The following is a 20,723-nucleotide window of genomic DNA, read 5'->3' as shown; positions in this document are numbered from 1 at the left end:
ATTGCATAGGTACGCAAGTTCGTAGCGGTTTTGTTTTGCATGCTGGCACTCCGGTGGCTATGAGTTTATCTTTCGACTGTAATTTTTTTTATTTGCAGTTAAATGTTGCTACTTGAGTTTACGTATTCTCATTTTGTCATTTAGAGATAATGAGTGGAGGTGTGGACGCTACAAAACAGAGTGCCAAGTGGAGAAATCTGAACATTCCGTCAAATTTCTCTGAGTTAATTAGGGGGTGAAAGCAGCGGAGGCTGCCAGAAAAATTTTCGCCTTGTATGGGGACAGTGCCACTGGACAGAGCACGGAGGATCGTTTTGCCACTAGTAACTCTCCACGTTCGAGAAGACTTTGGGGTTTGATGAACATCATTTACACCCACTAATCCACAACCATCCACGCGACTGTACACGAGAAATGGCAAGTGTGATGAAATGCGATCATTCCACCACATTTGAATACAGTGAGGAAAGTTTCAAAACCGAGTGTATAGGTAACACAAGTAGTGGAACAAGGACGTCACCCCACTCTGCATTATTGCCAAATTTATTCAAGATGGCGGATCCAAGATGATGGTGATAGATATGGCAACGTTGCAATTTTGGCGGGAAACTAGGTCAATTTTGCTACCTTCACTTCCTTCCCTTCCCCCTCCCCCCCACCCCCAGAAAATGGCGGGAAGTTCAAATTTTGGCGGAAAAAAGGTCACTTGGGCTACCTTCACCTAAGTCATCCGACCACCACCTCTTCCTTGGAATTGGTGGGAAAACGACTTAGCCGGCCAGGGTGGCCGAGCGGTTCTAGGCGCTACAGTCTGGAACCGCGCGACCGCTACGGTCGCAGGTTCCTGCCTGGGTCATGGCTGTGTGTGATGTCCTTAGGTTAGTTAGGTTTAAGTAGTTCTAAGTTCTAGGGGACTGATGACCTCAGAAGTTAAGTCCCATAGTGCTCAGAGCTATTTGAACCAAAGCAACCTGCGCTGGGCTGCTAGATAGATGAGTTTAAATGTAGAAGTCGTCAATCACTTTCGTACAGCAGTTTGGAGGAGCTCCCCAATCCTGCCAAACTCTTCCAGTTTCCTTATGCTGTAACTGTCTTTTATATAAAATCATCCAGTGTGTGTGGTGTGTTGTGGTAGCAGCAGTAACAACATGATTTACACTGTGCGACATCTAATTCTCTGCTAGAGGCAATGGATCAGAACATGTTAATATCAGTTTAGAGCCTGATATAGACCACAAAGTCGTGGAGGAAAAAAACAAAGTGTATGACAGTTTAAAAAGCATGTTACAGCAGAAAAAAACAATGTTTCAAGCAACGACACAGGGTCAAAGGGAGCGTCTCTTGCGACTTACAGTATGGTCTGTGGGATACATTCATCCTCCCACAGTACAGGCGATGCAACTTTAAACTGGTCTGTGCAGTGTGTCAACACCTATATTTTTAATAAGACGGCCACATGTGCTTGGTATTTGTTTTTGATATATATCTATCAGATGAAGTTAGCAGAGCATTCGTAGTTCGTAATTTTCTCTGTTGGATGGTACAGAATAACGATAATAGAATGATGGGGTGATTGACGTGAATGGGCCCTGTGGGACGCAAATGTGCAGTACGTGCATGTAGTTTGGAGAAGCACCACAATGCAGCAGCAAAATTCTCATCTTTCTCCCAGTTCCCATACTGTCTTTTATACTACCTCGCATTGCAGAAGGGGGTTCGTTTGGCACTGATCTTACACAACACAGACAGTTGGCGGAGCTATGACGACATGTTCCCGTTCACATCGAATGATCAAAACACAGTCCTGTCACACTAACTCAGCTTAGCCTGTTTCTACACGGGTTGCAGTAGGTGGTAGATATAGCTCTTTCCGATTTTTACTCAGTTCATATTCAAAATTGGAACGATCACAAGCGCAGAGATGCAGGGATGGTCGTGCAGAGTCTGAGGATGAGTTGCAAGATGCATAGGGACTACCTAAAATTTTATTGTAGCAGATAGGTTTGAGAAAATGACTCGTTTTGAGAAATTAGAGTGCCAGAAATATGATTCACTAGTGGCTGTAATCATTAAAAGACTTCTCCATCGGATACAATGCAGGTATGTGGTTGAATGGAAAGACTTGATTGCAAATCATAGACAGCATTTCTACCACATAGCATAACACTAGAGATCGGAAAAGCTTGTGTACATTTCTTACGACCTCAATCAGCACACCATCATCTGTTTGTGATCCTTCTTAACCAACCATTGCCTACAACCCAGTCGATATATCACCGAACCTCTGATGTGGCATCGAGACAGAATGCATTACAAATACTGGAGAAATATCTAGTGGCGGCATGACGGAGTTGCAAATACCGGTTTAATACCATGTTCCTTAGCCAAATCACTTTCTAAATTCGGTAATTTTATTACAAGGTTGCACCATCGGTGACGTGTAACTGCACTGTTAGTCTGATAATATCGACTAGCACCGTCTATATTCAGTGTCACGATATTTGTCTGGAAGAAGCACTTCATTCGGAGGTAATGCCATGCCTCGATTATAAAGCCAGTACAGCTTTTAACATGGATACGTTTAAGCACCTGTAGAACCAAGACCGCTTATGACAGTAACGTACAGTAGTTGTTACAATCGTGTTTTTTAACATCTGGCGGTTTGTAAGACGATTACGCCTCTCTTTCTAAGACACAGTGGTACCACACGCAAGAAAAACTTACGAGACATGTCCACCCATCGCTGGTTTTCGGCCAGTATTATTTCGTATTGCCAGAAATCAGTTATTGGCGAAGTATTATACTTACTAGTAGGGGATGCATGATAGGTTCGCCTTGAGCATCAGGCTTGTAAAATATGAGTTTGTGCTCCGACATCTGCAAAGGAAATAACCGTGTCCAGTCGTAAGGAAGGTATGGATTTGACATGGAATACTGTGATAGAAAAGTATGTTAAGTCATAGGAATGGTACAGATATTTCTATTTCTGGGGCCACAGCCGTCAGCAGAGTGTATTTCCGATAATTTGCTCATTGTCGAATGTCATTCAGTTGAGACCGCAATCGTAACATTTACTTGGAAGTATAGCGATCAAATATATATATCGCCGATTTCCTAGTGCGATTATGTCCAGGGGTGCATGGCGCGCCAGTGGTGGCCTGTGGCGGGAATAATTCACGTTTCCCGCTAGTGGCAGGAGCCTTCTGAATAGAAAGGCCTGTTGGGATGCAGGGATGTAGCTGACTTAACCGTGTTGTCCTCTAGACGGCCGAATAGCGAACTAATACTTATTACATGTTGGACAGCTTTAGTGATCGTATGGAAATTTGAGAAGATTTAATGTGGACATGTGTCTGCGCTGGACAATTATTCCCTCCTATGTAAATTGTCCGATTGACTGCTTCTTCAAAATTTCCCGTCTTTATTTGGCTGAGAGAACATCGATTGTGGTGTGTGTTGAGTGATCTAGCAGGTGAAAGACGAGTGCTGGGTCTCTAGACATGCAAAACAGTTTAGCTGACTTTGTAAATTGTAAGGAAGATTTGGAATCTGTTATATCACCGACATCGGTATTCAGGGGTTGAAATATCAGTTGCCTCTATTTTTTTCGAGGTTTCACGTTAAGCTCTTCGCAAACGAGGTAAGTTTCTAGTTACTCAGTGGTTTACAGCACACTGCATCTAGCTAAAGTTTCGGGTTTCTAGAGAAATAATTTGCAATCTATATCTTCGGAATTATACTGCTCAAGCGATACTGCTATGCGAGCCATATTGCTATGTGCTTCATATCGAGAAATATCGCGAATATGGTATGATATTCTAGCAAACCATGTGAATTACATACGTTGTTGTAATCCTAGAGTCTGGAGATGGGTGTAGAAAGCAAGCAAGCAAGTCGGTTCCAAAAACAGTAATGACTTTGTGCCGAGGGGAAACGAGCTCGACTTTGTACAACAGTTTGACTTCGGTCTGCTGTGGGTGCTCTGGTCATGCATTGGGAGCGGATGACTTGTGACCATCGCCTGGGGTGGATGACCACCTGACCTCACAGGAAATATTTAGTTCTGTGAGGTGTATATACAGTGCATGTGCTTATGCTGTCTGTATATGTACGAGTGTCTGGCTGGGACATAAGAGCCTCTACATAGCACTGAGAACGTTTGCAGTTCAGAGATGTTTGTTGAAAGCAGGACTTAACGATTTCCAAGAAGGGTAACACATGATGGACGGGTGCCACATTAGGACCATCAGTAGGAATACATTTAGTGTTATTCTGGGCTATTTTCGTAAACAGATTCTGTTACAACAAGAATTTCCATGCAGACAAGTTGAGACATCACGGAAGCTCCTACAAAAGCGACTGTTAACTATTTCTGTGGCACTTTACTATTTCCAAAAGGTAGACTTTGCTTGTATGCATGGGATGTCAGTATAACATTGAGAACCTTTTAGCTGCGCCTGCGATGGTGAGTCACTACGCGAACATTTCACGGCGATGTGTCAGTCACGCTGGGCAGGTAAACACTTGCATGGCAAGACGCATCTCGCATGTCCCGTTAGGATCGCTAGGAACAATGCACCCTGTGCTATTCTGGGAAGCATTGCAACAGATTTCTATAGCGCGACCTGTGACGTCAGTATGACACTGACAACCCTTTATCTCCATGTAATATAGTGCGTCACTCGGCAATTAGGTCTTCGCTGGACCGCAGTTAGAGAGGTATCGTGCAAGCAACGGTAAACAGGTGCGCGCCGCCCAGAGGCATCTCGCACATGGGAGTGGCGTGAGCGCACCATCCGGCGTGTTCTCCATGGAGTCCTGTAGGGGGGCAGTTCGCTGATACGTCGCGGTTGATGATAGTTCAAAAGCATTTTTTACGTACAATGAGTGTTTGTGCACTGCATTATTTTCGGCTGTTTAAGCGTTGTGAACGTGTTTGCATAGTATTACACATGCATTCTCTTGTGACACCATACAAGTTCTTTTCTTGTCTGTTGCATTACTTTGTGAACATGTGTGTGGGCTGTGCAGTGCATTATTTTGACAGTAGGCGATTAGCAAGCGTGTTTGCAGAGCTGTTTACATGCATTATTTTGACAATTTAATAGTTGTTTTCGTGTCTGTAGGCTGTGTATTGTGACCCCAAGCATGACAGAATGAGTGTTTTGTATCAGTGTAATAAATAAACTAGGTGGAATCCATCTCTAAATAAATTGTTCCGAAACAAGTAAAGTACACTCCCTCCTGTCTCCAGCAGCTGGACACACACTGAATCCGTTTCCCACCATTATTCTGCCAGACCGCCATGGAATGACAGCACCCTCAGGTGGCGGTACTGTGTACTAGGTCAGTTGGACTCCAGACCTCATGATGAACACATTAGATGGAGCTACTACCTCAGATTGTTTAAATAAACACTGTATGCAAAATAAAGACTTACATCCATCCTATCCAGCAGCCCAGCACAGGCTGAGTCATTTTCCCACCAATTCTGAGGAAGAGGTGGTGGTCGGATGACTTAGGTTAGTGGAGGTAGCCCAAGTAACCTTTCTCCGCGCCATTTTCTTAGGTTAGTGGAGGTAGTCCAAGTGACGTTTTCACTGCCACAATTTGTACTTCCTGGCATTCCTGGGAGGAGGGGGGGGGGGGGAGGAGAGCGGAGGGTGTTGGGTGTTAGGTTGGTGAAGATGGCCCAATTGACCTATTTTCTCGCCAAAATTTTAACTTCCCGCCATGACGTCATTGCGACGTTGCTGTATCTATCGCTCTGCCGAAAGCTAAAACTATCAAAAATCAGCAAATGGCCATGCAAAATTTATCGTCGTTTAATGTCTGTTGATAATTTGTAGCACACTAAAGCGCCAAGGAAACTGGAGCAGGTATGCGTATTCAAATACGGATGTACATAAACAGGCAGAGTACGGCGTTGTGGTTGGCAACGGCTGTATAAGACAAGTGTCTGACGCAGCTGTTAGATCGGCTACCGCTCGTACAATCGCAGGTTATCAAGATTTAAGTGAATTTCAACGTGGTGTTATATTCGACGGACGAGCGACGGGACACAGCATCTCGGACGTTGCGATGAAGTGGGGATTTTCCCATGCAATCATTTCACGAGTGTACCGTGAATATCAGAAATACGGTATAACATTAAATCTCCGACACTGCTGCGACCGGAAAAAGATCCTGCATGAACCGGGCCTACGACGACTCAAGAGAATCGTTCAACGAGACAGAAGTGCATCCCTTCCTCAAATTGCAGCAAATTTCACTGCTGGGCCATTAACAAGTGTTAGCATGCAAACCATTCAACGAAACATCATCGCTATGGGCTTTCGGACGCGAAAGCCCACTCTTGTATCCTTGATTACTGCCGGATACAAAGATTTACTCCTCGCCTGGGCCTGTCAACACCGACGTTCGACTGTTGATGACTGGAAACTTGTTGCCTGGTCGGACGAGTCTCGTTTCAGATTGTATCGAGCCAATGGACTTGTATGGCTGTGGAGACAAGCTCATGAATCTATGAACCCTGCATGCCAGTAGGGGACTGTTCAAGCTGGTGGAGGCTCTGTATTGGTATGGAGCACGTGCAGCTGGAGTGATATGGGACCACTGATACGTCTAGATACGGCCCAGACAGGTGACACGTACGTAGGCGTCCTGTCTAATCATCTGCATCCATTCATGTCCATTGTGCATTCCGGCGGAAGTCATCAATTCCAGCAGGAGAATGTGACACCCCACAAGTCCAGAATTGCTACAGAGTGTCTTAAGGAACACTTTCTGAGTTTAAACACTTCCGCTGCCCACCAAACCCCGTAGGTATGAACATTATTGAGCATATCTGGGATGCCCTGCAACGTGCTGTTCAGAAGAGATCTCCACACCATCGTACTCTTACGGATTTATGGACAGCCCTGCAGGATTCATGTCGTCAGTACCCTCCAGCACAACTACAGACATTATTTGAGTCCATGCCACAGCATGTTGCGGCACTTCTGCGTGCTCGTGGGGGCCATACACGATATTCTGGAGGACTACCAATTTCTTTGGCTCTTCAGTAAATATTATTTCTGAATGAGTAAACTCCATTGCAGAAACTATATTTAAAACGTAATGGATGTAATAGTGAGTTTATTTGTGAACATATGTAATTGATTGTAAACATTATGTGAATATAAATTGCTGGGTAATCGCCAACTGAACTGTGTTTAAATGTATCGATAGCAACGACGAAACGGTAGTAGATGTGCCGTTATTATCTTTGCAATATGGAGAGTCCCTGTCGCGCTGCGAGCAGAGAGAACACGCAGCAGCTTGAGTCCTGGAACAGTGTGGAAGTGTTTGTTGGGCGCACCTACTTTATTAATCTGCGAGTATTGAGAGCACGGTCGGAGTGGACAGGCGGAGGAAGCTGCAACTCTATTGCCTGTCCCATATAATTATCCGTGGCTCTGGATACTACTCGTCGTTCTGAACTATATAATATAATAAAATAATTGAATAGATGATAATAAAATGTTGAAATGCGTGGCTTTTTAAAATGTATTGAATTAATGAGATTAATTTTTCGGCATGAATGACAAGCACAATAAGCTGAGCTATGCCTGGAAATAAGTTCGTATTAGTTCATATTAATTTTGCAGGGCGAAGTAGTTTCTTTCTCCGCTGTAGATTTGTGCGTACCATTCTTTATAATGCTACGTTTGGTCGCCGTGTTCATCTTTAAAGTCTTGACCGTGTTCCCATTAAGCTTATCGGATCTTCGTAATTTTCCAAAGTACACAGGTGGGCTTCAGTTCTTGTAATTATTGTACTATTTGAAATAACAACTCACACGACCTTTCTGTTAATAAAACAATACTGTATTTTTCTAAACAGTGCACATATGAAATACATACTCCTCACTTATTCATAGCGACCCCAAAATGGCGGTCTACAATTACTCGCTAAAAGTGGCGTGCTTCTCACTCGTTCACTAGCTGAGCGCGAATCCTTCCTTCCTCCTACTGGTACCAGAAAAAAATCCTCTGTTTTTTAACAAATGAAAGTCAAAAAATACATGATGGTGGGCATAGGCTCTATGATGGGCTACCGCTCCATCTTCTCTCTTTGCCTTTAAAGAAGACGAAAACATCAAGGAAATGCAAAAGGTTTATCACAAATGCCCCCTACCGTATACTGTCGGAAATAAGTCTCTTTATTTAGGGAGACAGTATACAGTAGCCTTATTAACCTTGGGGCTCATAGTTCAGTCACCTGGTGCACGTCAATGGAGTTTTAATACCCTTATGCTACTACAAGTATATCTACAAAGCTCATTTTCTCGGCCATTACAAATTCATACATATAAATACATTCACATATACTTATATCACGTAATTACATTCACATATATTCATATTACATATCGCACGTCCATGGCGTGCTAACGTCGTAGTCTCCTATTTCTCCTTACATTTGTTAAGCAGTATTACCAGGGGGAAAATGTTACATTTCTTAAATTGTCCTTTCACTATATTTTAATAATTGTTTTTCTCCTTGGCTTCTGGTTCATTAGCCATCTGAGAAGCTGTCCTTTCGGCACACGTTATCTCATTGTTCACTTATAACCAGCAGCAGCTCATTGTTTAACGCGCCCGACGCAGTGACGCAAGCGCCACGTGGGCAGCAGCACTGCCCGCGCACACACTGTAATGTCGCTCCAGGCTCATGAAGTCGGTGTTGTATACGCCCTCCAGTCCGGAGACTGGATACGGCGTATTCAGCTCCAACGCTCAACCTGAAGAACACCAAGACCTTATCTTGCGCCTGGGCGAGGTTTTCGGCTAGTGACATTGAAGGTAAGAGCCGCACTGCCGGATATGGCATTATCTTCCGTCGTGCATTATAGTTCGGCAGTTCTCACACCTCAACTCGTGGTTATACGGATTTCCTCTGATATCTCCGTCGCACACGCATCACACTTTCTGTGTTCACTTTGCTAGACTGTAGCGTTTACTCATATTACGGCTGAGCCGTTATTTTCAATATTATTAGGCCTTAATATTTTTGTATCACTTCACACGCGCGTGTATTTTACTCGTCCGTCGCGTTGCACTTCACATACATACATAAGTTGTTCTTCTTCAAGTATAAAATCTCACATAAAATTGATAATAGTGCATACATAGACATAAACATTCTCAATAATAGAGTTGACACAAATTTACAATTCACATTCACATTTCATATACGGACTCCATGACACGCACCCTCTTACACACTAATACGTAAATCAGGAGGTATCTTTCATTTATTCTGAATATTGCCATTTTCTATTCTTGTCTTGCAGGACCGACCTCCTGCGCGTTTTTACGTCCACAACTACACATAAAAAAGAAGAAAAGAGTACATACATACATTTTACATAGACATTGACGTTAACAATAATATAGTTGGCAAATAAATGTCCAATTCACATTCACATTTCGTATATGGACTCTATGTTAAGCATCATCTGACACAGCAATAAGTAGATTAGAAGGAACCTTGCACTTGTTCTGAATGTTTTCTCTTTCTTGTTATTGTCTTGCAGGACCGACCTCCTGCGCGTTTTTACATCCACAACTACAATAGAAAATACTACATACATATTCTCATAGACATTGACATTGGCAATCGTAAAGTTGACACATAAATGTAAAAGTCACATTCACATTTCCTATATGGGTTCCATGTTAGGCATCATCCATCTTACACACTAATAAGCAAATTAGAAGGAATCTCTCATTTGTTCTGAATTTTTGCTTTTCTCTAGACTTGCATGCCCAACCTCCTGCGCCTTTTTACCATCACAAATACACATAGAAAATACGTTCCAGCACTACTCACTACATGGAAAACCGGATTCGCTAAGGTCTGCTTCAGAGATCAAGCTACTTCTAGGATTGCTATTTGTAGTTCGTCGTTAGTGTACTTATTCTATCCTCGGCATTTGATGAATCTTCATACTATGTATAATATTTACAAGAGCTCGTTTGTGAGCGAGTGTGGGGGATGTTTTATCCCTTGACAATCCTGACTTCATCACTGCTTGTTAATCGTCGTAATATTCCACATTCGTTAACACATATTTCAAGCCATATTTCTGCCTTATTGATTCGACGACATGTACATGTTTACCTTTGTGACGTGTGACCGATAATTTTACCGTATTTTTGTCATGTGTAGCTCCACCCATAATTCATTATCGCTAAACAAGAACGCGCATGTGCTAAAATAATGCTTTCGCTCCTGCATGTGTCAAGAACTCAGTGTAGAAAATATTGTTTTACTGCATTTTGTGTTCATTCCTCATACGAATCGTGTATCATATTTTCATTTATATTAACCTTATAGTTTCTCGAGCTGTAACAGTTAGTCGCTAAAGAAATATTTTTCATACTAGGTTGTTTTACATTCTGATGTCTGTGTAGCAAATCACTGTGCTATGGTGTGTTTTAAATGTTATCATGTACCATTGTTACTATCGACTTCACTGTTTCTTCTATACTCCTCACTGCTTCTTCATGATGTTCGTTTTCATAATTACTTACCGCACATGCATCATCATACATTGCTTTCCACACTCATACAACCATTCATTCTAAGACTTAAAACTATATAGTGTATTCTTTCTTACGTCGGCTTCGTGGCCTTTTCCTAGGTACCCTTGTAATATTAATCTTCATATTCATCACCGTATACCCATATAATTATTCATTAAAAATATTCCACATAAATCGCCATTTATACTCATGTACTACCTACAGGGTTCTCACACTAGAACCACCGCCCTATTTATTTCTTCCCACAAATATAAACAAACTCGTATTACTCTAATACACTTTCATCCTCTTCCTAGATTCACTCCATGCACGGTACGTCACCACAAACGTAGATTAACTAATAAATACCTTCAATCGAATCTAATAAAACCTTTCACTCTCTCTACTTCAAAATATTATCCAGCAGTGAAATTTCATTTATTTCTCCATATCGCTTTTGTAAACATACAGTACTTACCTCAGTTCTTTTGTTTTATGTTCATGCAATTACGTTGTGTGCGTATTGGTTGGTGTTTGAATTTACTTAGCTTATCTCCTGCGTGTTGTTCAATTCATGTTTACAGCTTTATTTTGCTGATTATACTATAAGGTATCGTGTAATCAATAGCAACTAACATAGGTGAGTTCTGTAATAACAAATTTGTGGATATGTATTCTCCCTGTACATTAAGCTCACTACTTCTAATGTTGTCTGTAAAGAAGTGAAGTTCTATAAGTGTACAACTGCTCCTCTCGCTAAATCTTGTACGATATGTTATTTTATAGTTTACGTCTCAGTCACACGCACGTCTCAGTCACACGCATTTTTCTATGTTTATATCTCATTCTGCCTTTCACATCGTCGCTCACTTATGTGTTGTATGTAAGTCGCTTAGTTCTTAAGTTACGTGCTAATCGCGTTCTTTCAAGTGTACATGTTGTTACTTCCCTTTTCAACTTGTCTTAATCCTGTTGTATATAGTCGGATAGGTCATTTCCTGTGTTTATTCTCTTCTACGTTGAATACTGAGAAATAAGTATAACTATGTACGTTCAATGGATTGTGTTAAGTTCACAAAATTAGAGTATTCTACTCTCCTTATAGTTTACTTGCGTCAATGCGCTCATTTTCTTAAAGCTTCATATGCTTAACTTAATGATATACTATTAAAATTAGTGCTCTTTATAGTATAGTCGCCGACTTAGGAATAAATGTCTTTATTCGTTTAGTTTGTGTTGCTCATCTACGTCAGATTAACTAGCTGATAGGTACCCCACTTCGTGTCGCTTCCGTTTTGTCCAGCTGGTTGCGCGGTGTGGATGCCGATTTGCTTAAATTCTAGAATGGTTTCCGTCGCGGTGCGCAGTGTGTCTTTGTACATCGTACAGGGGACACTGAACTCAACCTTGCTTTTTGCCTACTTGGCCCCTACGATCAGCTGTTGGCCGCTTCGTATATAATTGTTGAAGTACGCTCTGCTTTAAGCGCGGCAGAACGGCTCAGTATACCTCATCGCTCATGCCTCTCGCTTAAAGCTCGCGCGCTGTGAATTAAGTCTTAAGAAAGTACAATATCAAAATACAAGGAAAATTTATTTTCACTAGGCTGCGTCTCACTCTCTGCATGTTAGATAGTAAAAGAAAATTGAACATTCCTTATTGATTAAGCAGGATAGTACAAGAGGAAGAGGGCACCGGAAATATAAATATTGTACTCCCTAGCTGGAGAGGAACCGAGCGCCAGCGACAAACCTCCTACCTTCTTGCGTTTTACTGATGCAACAGATAAGGACAGAATGATATTTGAATTTTCATTTAATAAATTTCCGCAAATCTTTATGTGGATACATGCCTTTTATTTTACCATTTTTTATATTTCCTATCAAGTAGCACCCCGGATGTGGTTTGTCAACAATGATATACGGACCAACATATAACAATTGCCATTTTTTATTCAATGCCTTTAATTTCGATGATTTCGGATGCGTTCTTAGTAGTACCTCCTGCCCAATCTGGAATTCTGTTACGTTTTTCAATTTCCTGTCGTAAATTCCTTTCCTTATTTGAGCTTGCTCTTCCAATGTTATTAGCGCTCGCCGTACTTTCTCATCTAAGACTACGTCTTTGTGCCGTAATTTAGGTATCGGTTTTGCCCATTCATCTAGCTCCACCTTTTCAAACATTAGTTCGGCCGGTGTGTGCCCTGTTGATGTGTGTGGTAGGTGATTTACTATGTGCTGAAACGGACCCAGGTATTCTATCCATTTCCCTTGGTTCTGTAGTATATATGTGCGAATAAACCTATTAAATTCACGGAAGCACCGTTCGACGGGACTTGCTTCCGGGTGGAACTTGGATACTAAAATATGACGTATGTTTTGTGATTTTAAAAATGATTTCAATTGGTCACATGTAAAATTTGAGGCGTTATCAGTTAGGGCTGCTTGGGGTTTCCCAATGCGTCGTATGTAGTCTTCCAGAATTCGCCTTATAATTGGCCCTGACCTAACTGTTTTTACTGCGTACAGCTGGAGATACTTACTAAAAACATCATACAGGGCTACGATGTATTTAACTCCGCCGCGGGCTTGGGGATAAGGTCCTGCAGCGTCAATAGATACAAGATCTCTTGGTTGCTTTGGTATTATTGGGTTTAGTACGTTAAGACATGTCCTATTCTGATGTTTGACCTTTTGACACACCGCACAGCGTCTGATTACTTGCTATATACGTTGCCTCATATTAGGGAAATAACAATACGTAGAAATTTTGGCGGCACACTTTAGGACTCCATAATGCCCGCATGTGCGGTGCGTGGTTCAAATGGCTCTGAGCACTATGGGACTCAACATCTTAGGTCATAAGTCCCCTAGAACTTAGAACTAATTAAACCTAACTAATCTAAGCACATCACACACATCCATGCCCGAGGCAGGATTCGAACCTGCGACCGTAGCAGTCACGCGGTTCCAGACTGAAGCGCCTAGAACCGCACGGCCTGCTATGCGTGTGTTGAATTAAGTTTTCCACATATTCCTGAGGTATGCACACACACCACTTATCCATTCGTCGATCTCTTCTGTGAAAGAGGACGCCATTATGTATAATGTAATACTGCTCTAAACGTTCGTGTGTTCTAGCCTGCAATCTTTTCCTTACCTTGCTCCATCTCGGGTCTTCTTCCTGTAAACGTTGCATGTTTTTGCACATTTTAATATAATATCGTTTAAAAGTTCCATCATTTATTAAAAGCACCTTGAAGTCTGATGTTTGTTCCTCTAACTCGTGGAAATCGGTAAGACCTTGAGGTAACCGTGATAGTGCATCTGCCAAAACATTCTGTTCCTCTTTTGTGTGCACTATCTCAAAATCAAACTCTTGGATATAACATGCACCACCTCGCTATTCTCTTATGTAACAACTTGCACGTCAGAAGAAAGGACAAGGCTTGATGATCACAGTAAACTTTGGTATGTTTTCCCCAAAGGTAATATTGAAATTTACGAAACGCCCAAACTACTGCTAACGCTTCTAGCTCAGTTACGGAATAAGATCTTTCACATTCTGTGAGGGTTCTACTGGCAAAACTGATTACATTGACTTCTTCCTTACCATCCTTTGTTATTATTTGAAACAGGCACGCACCGAGATGCTGATAACTAGCATCGGTGCTTAAACAAAAATCCAATTCCATATTTGGGTGTTTCAGGATAGGCGCGTTAATCAGCGCCTGCTTAATCTGCTGAAAATCATTTTCACATTCTTTAGTCCACAACCAACTGTGGTTTTTACGCAGTAAGTTTAATAGTGAACTACTGTTCAACAATTGCGGCAGAAACTTCCTGAAAAACGAGGCCATTCCTAGAAAACCTTTTAATTGTTTCTTAGTATAGGGTGTTGGGAAATTCCGTATCGCATCTAGTTTACTGGGGTCAGGTAGAATTCCTACCGGTGAAATAATATGCCCTAAGAATTTTATTTTTTCCTTTCCGAATTCATACTTTTTAAAGTTAACTGTGACATTGTATTCATCAATTTTTTGAAAAATCCTTTCCAAAATACTTACATGTTCATCCCATGTTTGAGTTGCAATTAATAGATCGTCAACGTAGAGTGTAACCTGGCTAAGCAGTTCCGGTCCAAGTACCCTGTCTAATGCTTCAATAAATACACCAGCGCTCGCATTTAATCCGAAAGGCAGCACTCTAAATTGGTAGCTCCTCCCGGTATTTATGAAAGCTGTATACTTTCTACTCTCTTCATGTAATAAAATTTGCCAGTACGAAGCTTTCAAATCCAGGGATGTTAAATACTTAACGCCATGAAACTTTAATAGCTGCTCTTCTAAATTCTCTGGCCTTGTTCTTATAGGAACGATGATTTTGTTTATTTCCCTCGCGTCTAACACCAACCGCACCGTTCCGTCAGTTTTATCAACTGCGAGAATCGGACTGCAGTAAGGTGAGTGCGATGTTTCAATAACCCTCCACCCAATCATACGCTCTATTTCTTTTCTTACTGCCTCTTTCTTTGCCCACGGGGTGCCATATGACGTTCTACAATATGTTTCATGCGGGTATACTTCCATTTTATACTCATATCCCTTAATAACACTAGGTTGTTTACGAAAAATGTTATGATATTTGAAGAGTAATTTTGTCAGTTCACTTCGCTGTTCATTGTTAAGACAAGTGGATTTATTTATTTTACTGTCTACTATTTGCTCATCGAGGATCTCCCTACCAGCGTCATCAAGTTCCATCTCCTTTGCCATTAAGGATTGAGGGTAGGCAAGTCTAACATTAATGTCTGGTATCGGCCTAATCTGATTTGTCATTGTAGTTCTTATTAAGTCCACAGTCAGTGTGCGCTCCCCTACATGAAATTGACATTCCCCGCTGCCGATATATTTTTATACCATATCTTCTGAACACCTCCATACCAAGTATGCAGTTCATTATAAGTTTGTCTACCAACAAGAAAGTACACTGCAAAATTACACCACATATGCTAATGGGTATGCTGGCCTGTAATTTTATAACTTTAGATTTACTTCCCATCGCCGTTACGATCTTACATTTCTCTACAGGTAGTGTGGGAATATTTACTTCCCTCGCTATCTCTTTGAACAAGCTAGTAGACATTAGGCTTGTCGACGCGCCAGTATCCAAAACAACTAGTACATCTATGTTTCCCACCTTTACCTTTATTGTTGCTTGAATAATTTCACTTATCTTGCGTGTTGTTTCTTTCTCTTCGATAAACAAGTCTTCTTTCATTTCGGCGTCCTTATCATACCTTAAAAATAGATTCCGGATATGCTGTATGTGTAGGTTTGTTTCAGTGCCTGCTTCCTCCTTTCCATTCCTGTTCGTTTTAGTGTTTAAGTTGCTCATATTAGTGCTGTGGCACACTGACAGTTCATTACCTTCTTCCTCTAGTCACGCTCGATTATTATTTCCTGGGGCCGGTAAAGGTATTGTTTCATTTTCTGCCGTCACTTCTACTATGTTTACTGTATGTTCGCGTGCTCGCCAGTTCGTGTCCCGGTTGTTTCGATTTGACTGTACGGGCTGCCTGTTATCTCTCGGATCCCTGTGTTGCATATTCCGTTCCTGGTAATTTGCGTTTCCTTGTCGCCTATTGTCGAAATTTTCCCTCGATTTTCTATTCTCCCGGCCATTACCGTACCTATTGGGCTGATATTTAGTTTCGTACCCTCGGGTCACCCTGTGGCTGATGAGTAGACCGATTGAACGGATTTCCGTTGTGGCGCGGCGATGCATACGGATGCCATTCATTCACGCGCACACGACCGTTTTAATTTCCAAAGCCATTGCCGTTACCGTAGTTCTTCCAGTTGATCATATGTCTCGCAAAGTTCTGACATCTCCGTAGCCCACAAAAGGGCATCACCTTCGGTGTGTCCTACTACATTTTTAATCTGTCCAAGTCCTGGGCAGTACATTTCTAAAGGCTCGGACAAACACTACCGGGTGCGTTCGCTTTTTCTCATTTGAGAATACGGGAAACTGTCGATGTTTTATTAAGCTCTCATCCATTAACAACCCTGTCCAGCACGGCGGAACAGTATTTCCCTGCGGTGATTGTATATTTGTTTCAGCAAAGTTTTGCCTGCTGCTCGCGTCGCGCGTCGACATGCAGTCGCGCGGCGTGGGTTGGGCATTGTTGTCCGCGCCACTGATTTCTCCCACTGGCGGATGGCTGTTTATCGCTCCGCTTACCGCCCCAGGCGATGATATTATCGTACTTTGTTAACTATTTCGTCTCGTAACCGTTGTTCTAACTGTCTGATATCATGTCCTACGCGTTTTAAGATCTCTTCTTCCTTGTCCTCCATTACTTCCTTTACCGCTTCCACATAGGTACGCTGTTCACGTACCCATTTTTCTGCGAACGTTGTATTTTCGTCCTTTGCATTGCTCTTTACCGATTCATAAAGCTGCACAATGTCTGAGTTGATCCTCTTGTGTTCTAACTTGAGTAATCCTACCTCCAATGTGATTTTTTCTACATTTTCTGGCAGGTCGTCACAGAAAGAATGTAGCTTCGCTACTTCTGATTGTACATTGTCTAAGTTGACCTGCGTATTCTTTTGCATTGCCTGTAAATTCTCTTGGGTTTCTCTAATTCCGGATAGCTCCTGTCGATACGTGTGTGTTAGTGTTTCAAATTTTTCGCCCATTATGCCTTTTAATTGCTCACCCATATCGTGAACCGAAATTCGTACTTGTTCATTAATTTTCCTATCCACCTCCGTGGAGATTTGTGAAATCTGCTGTGTGAACTTCGTGTCCTGACTACTGAGTTCTGTGCGCAAATTTTTTGCCTAGTCTGAAATGTGTGTCATGTTTGTATTAACCTTCTCGATCTCGGACTTTACTGTGGTCATGTCTGCTTTCATATTAGTCATGTCTGCTTGTATCGTTTGTAAACTTGACATTTTAGTCTCTAAACCCGACATTTTTGAATTTATGTCTGCTTTCATTGCATTCATGCTTGTTTGTATGGTTTCTGTTAAGGCTCGAAATAAGGCTTGCGTATCTTCCGTATTCACTTCCGGCCTACGCCTGTCAGCATCTGCGTCAGTACTACGCGTACTGCTCTCATTTAAAATATTCTCTTGCCTCGAGGTGCCCTTAGTTACGTCTACTGTAATTAACGTATTGCTTGTAATTAAATGTTCTGTATTCACGGGCGTCGAATGCAACAATGGCATGCCGCACCCAGCATCCAAATAATCACCGCTAAACGGTTACAAACCACTCATTGTTGCATTTTGCAAATGAACATCCACAACATGGGCATTCTGATTTTCGAATGACATTTCCTTATTGTTTTGACCCTCCATTATAGAAATCCTTATACCACTGCAGTTATCAAAATAAAAATTCTTTTTTAAGATTTTACTTCCGCGCTACTTCTCACGTGAAAAAATGCATATACAGTTGTATGTAATTGTAGTATCAACCGTTCTTCAATCAATATATTTTCCGTACTAATAAAGAAATGTCATTATCTCTACTTGCCTACAATAGCGTTAATCTCTGAAGCTTTAGGTTCTGGATTTTAGGAAATAGGTGGATGGATTTTCTAATAGGTCTAATGGGAACGCATTCTCTATATGCATTGCGCGGTCCTACCTGATTGTTCTCTTGTAAATGGTACTTCCTCTATTGTGCTTTGTTGTATGCTCTTGGTATTGTCGCCTTCTTCCTTCTAATTTATTTATTATTTCCTTTTGATAGTATTTCTTCAGTATCACATCACCGTCTCCGTCACATCATCAGCGTACATGGAACATAAAGAAATTGTTAACATACATGTATATTCATTTTCCTAACAATACTAGTACTCACAGTTTTGCCCACTACGTATCGTGCCTGTCACCTGTCGCCACTTTATAATATAATAAAATAATGGAATAGATGATAATAAAATGTTGAAATGCGTGGCTTTTTAAAATGTAATGAATTAATGAGATTAATTTTTCGGCATGAATGACAAGCACAATAACCTGAGCTATGCCTGGAAATAAGTTCGTATTAGTTCATATTATTTTGCAGGGCGAAGTAGTTTCTTTCTCCGCTGTAGATTTGTGCTTACCATTCTTTATAATGCTACGTTTGGTCGCCGTGTTCACCTTTAAAGTCTTGACCGTGTTCCCATTAAGCTTATCCGATCTTCGTAATTTTCCAAAGTACATAGGTGGGCTTCAGTTCTTGTAATTATTGTACTATTTGAAATAACAACTCACACGACCTTTCTGTTAATAAAACAATACTGTATTTTTCTAAACAGTGCACATATGAAATACATACTCCTCACTTATTCATAGCGACCCCAAAATGGCGGTCTACAATTACTCGCTAAAAATGGCGTGCTTCTCACTCGTTCACTAGCTGAGCGCGAATCCTTCCTTCCTCCTACTGGCAGCAGAAAAAATCCTGTGTTTTTTAACAACTGAAAGTCAAAAAATACATGACGGTAGGCATAGGCTCTATGATGGGCTACCGCTTCATCTTCTCTCTTTGCTTTTAAAGAAGACGAAAACATCAAGGAAATGCAAAAGGTTTATCACAACTACCAGCAACAGTAGCAGCATAACAGTGCTCTCGTCGGTTACATACATCGTCATCCGCACGGTTACAACATCGTTAGACTGTTAACTGACAGAGTATAACGTATATTGTACAGGCATTATCCAGGGGCATTTCTTTAGCAAACTGTAGTCTGACTTCCTTGAATAATAATGTTCAATAGTTAACGCTTGTAGGGCACCTGTATTGTCATTTTATATCATCTCTCTCTCTTCTTTGCTGTTAAAGTGTTTTGATTTTAGTGTAAGACGTTGTCGGAATTGTTTTTAATAAGGTAAAGGAAATTTAATATATTGTTGGCGTCGCGTTAATGCTACACGCTTGTAAATGCGGTAATCAAAATTGCTACTCAGGTAAAAATATTAGTAAAAATAGACACAGTTTTGCTTGAAATTGCTTAATTATGTTATCCAAACTCGCGGCTAGCTCAAAGATAATAATCAGAAGTAGCATAAAACTACTATTGCTATTGCCCAATAAATTAACTGCTGCGAAGAGAGAGGCGATATAACGAGCTACTTAGCGTAACCGCTACGGTCGCGGGTTCGAATCCTGCCTCGGGCATGGATGTGTGTAATGTCCTTAGGTTAGTTACGTTTAAGTAGTTCTAAGTTCTAGGGGACTGATGACCTCAGCAGTTAAGTCCCATAGTGCTCAGAGCCATTTGAACCATTTTTGAACTTAGTGTAAGGATTTGTACTCAAGATAAGTAATTTCCTTTATGTCAGACTTGCTTCTTTTTAGTTATGCATTTACTCGACAGAAATAAATGTAATTGCAAACTCAAAGATATCGTGATATTGTCGGCTACTGCAGTTAAATGGACCTGTGCAATTCTATAAAATTCCGATAAAATGAAGTTTGCAAATATCAATGATTGAAAATTACTATCGATATTCAAAGCATTTGTTATGTTAACTTGAGAGTGAATCCCAATATTTAATATTTTAATTAAATTCCACGTAATGGTCACGTGTGCGCCATTACAACAAAAGAAAGCCTGATGGGCATCTTCTGCAAAATTTTCTATATAATTATTTTCACTTAAATATTTCCATAAGGTCTGAGCAGTTTTGAATAAGAACAGGATACATTAACATTTTACCATATATTGTAAAAGAAAATACGTACATCAAATACTTAGTGCGTCAGAACAGCTAAGCGACTCAATTCTTCAATAGTAGGGACAAAAGTGGGACTAGATCTTTGAATCAAAACATTAATGAGATACGATTTCCTTGGTTACAAAGAATATTTTTCCACCGTATTCTTTGATACTAAAATACATAACCACAAAAATATCGTATTAACGAGTTGTAGCCTCGTGAATTTGCCGCGCGGTTTGAGGCGCCATGCACGTATTCCGCGGCCCGTTCCGCCGGAGGTCCGAGCCCTCTCTCGGGCATGGGTGTGTGTGTTGTTCTTAGCATAAGTTAGTTTAAGTAGCGTGTAAGTCTAGGGACCGATGACCTCCACAGTTTGGTCCCTTAGAAATTAAAACGCAAGGTTTTTATCTACACTCAGTTTTCTA

This window comes from Schistocerca piceifrons, chromosome 2, assembly GCF_021461385.2.
Source record: "Schistocerca piceifrons isolate TAMUIC-IGC-003096 chromosome 2, iqSchPice1.1, whole genome shotgun sequence".
NCBI lineage: Eukaryota > Metazoa > Arthropoda > Insecta > Orthoptera > Acrididae > Schistocerca > Schistocerca piceifrons.
This window is presented reverse-complemented; position numbering follows the sequence as displayed.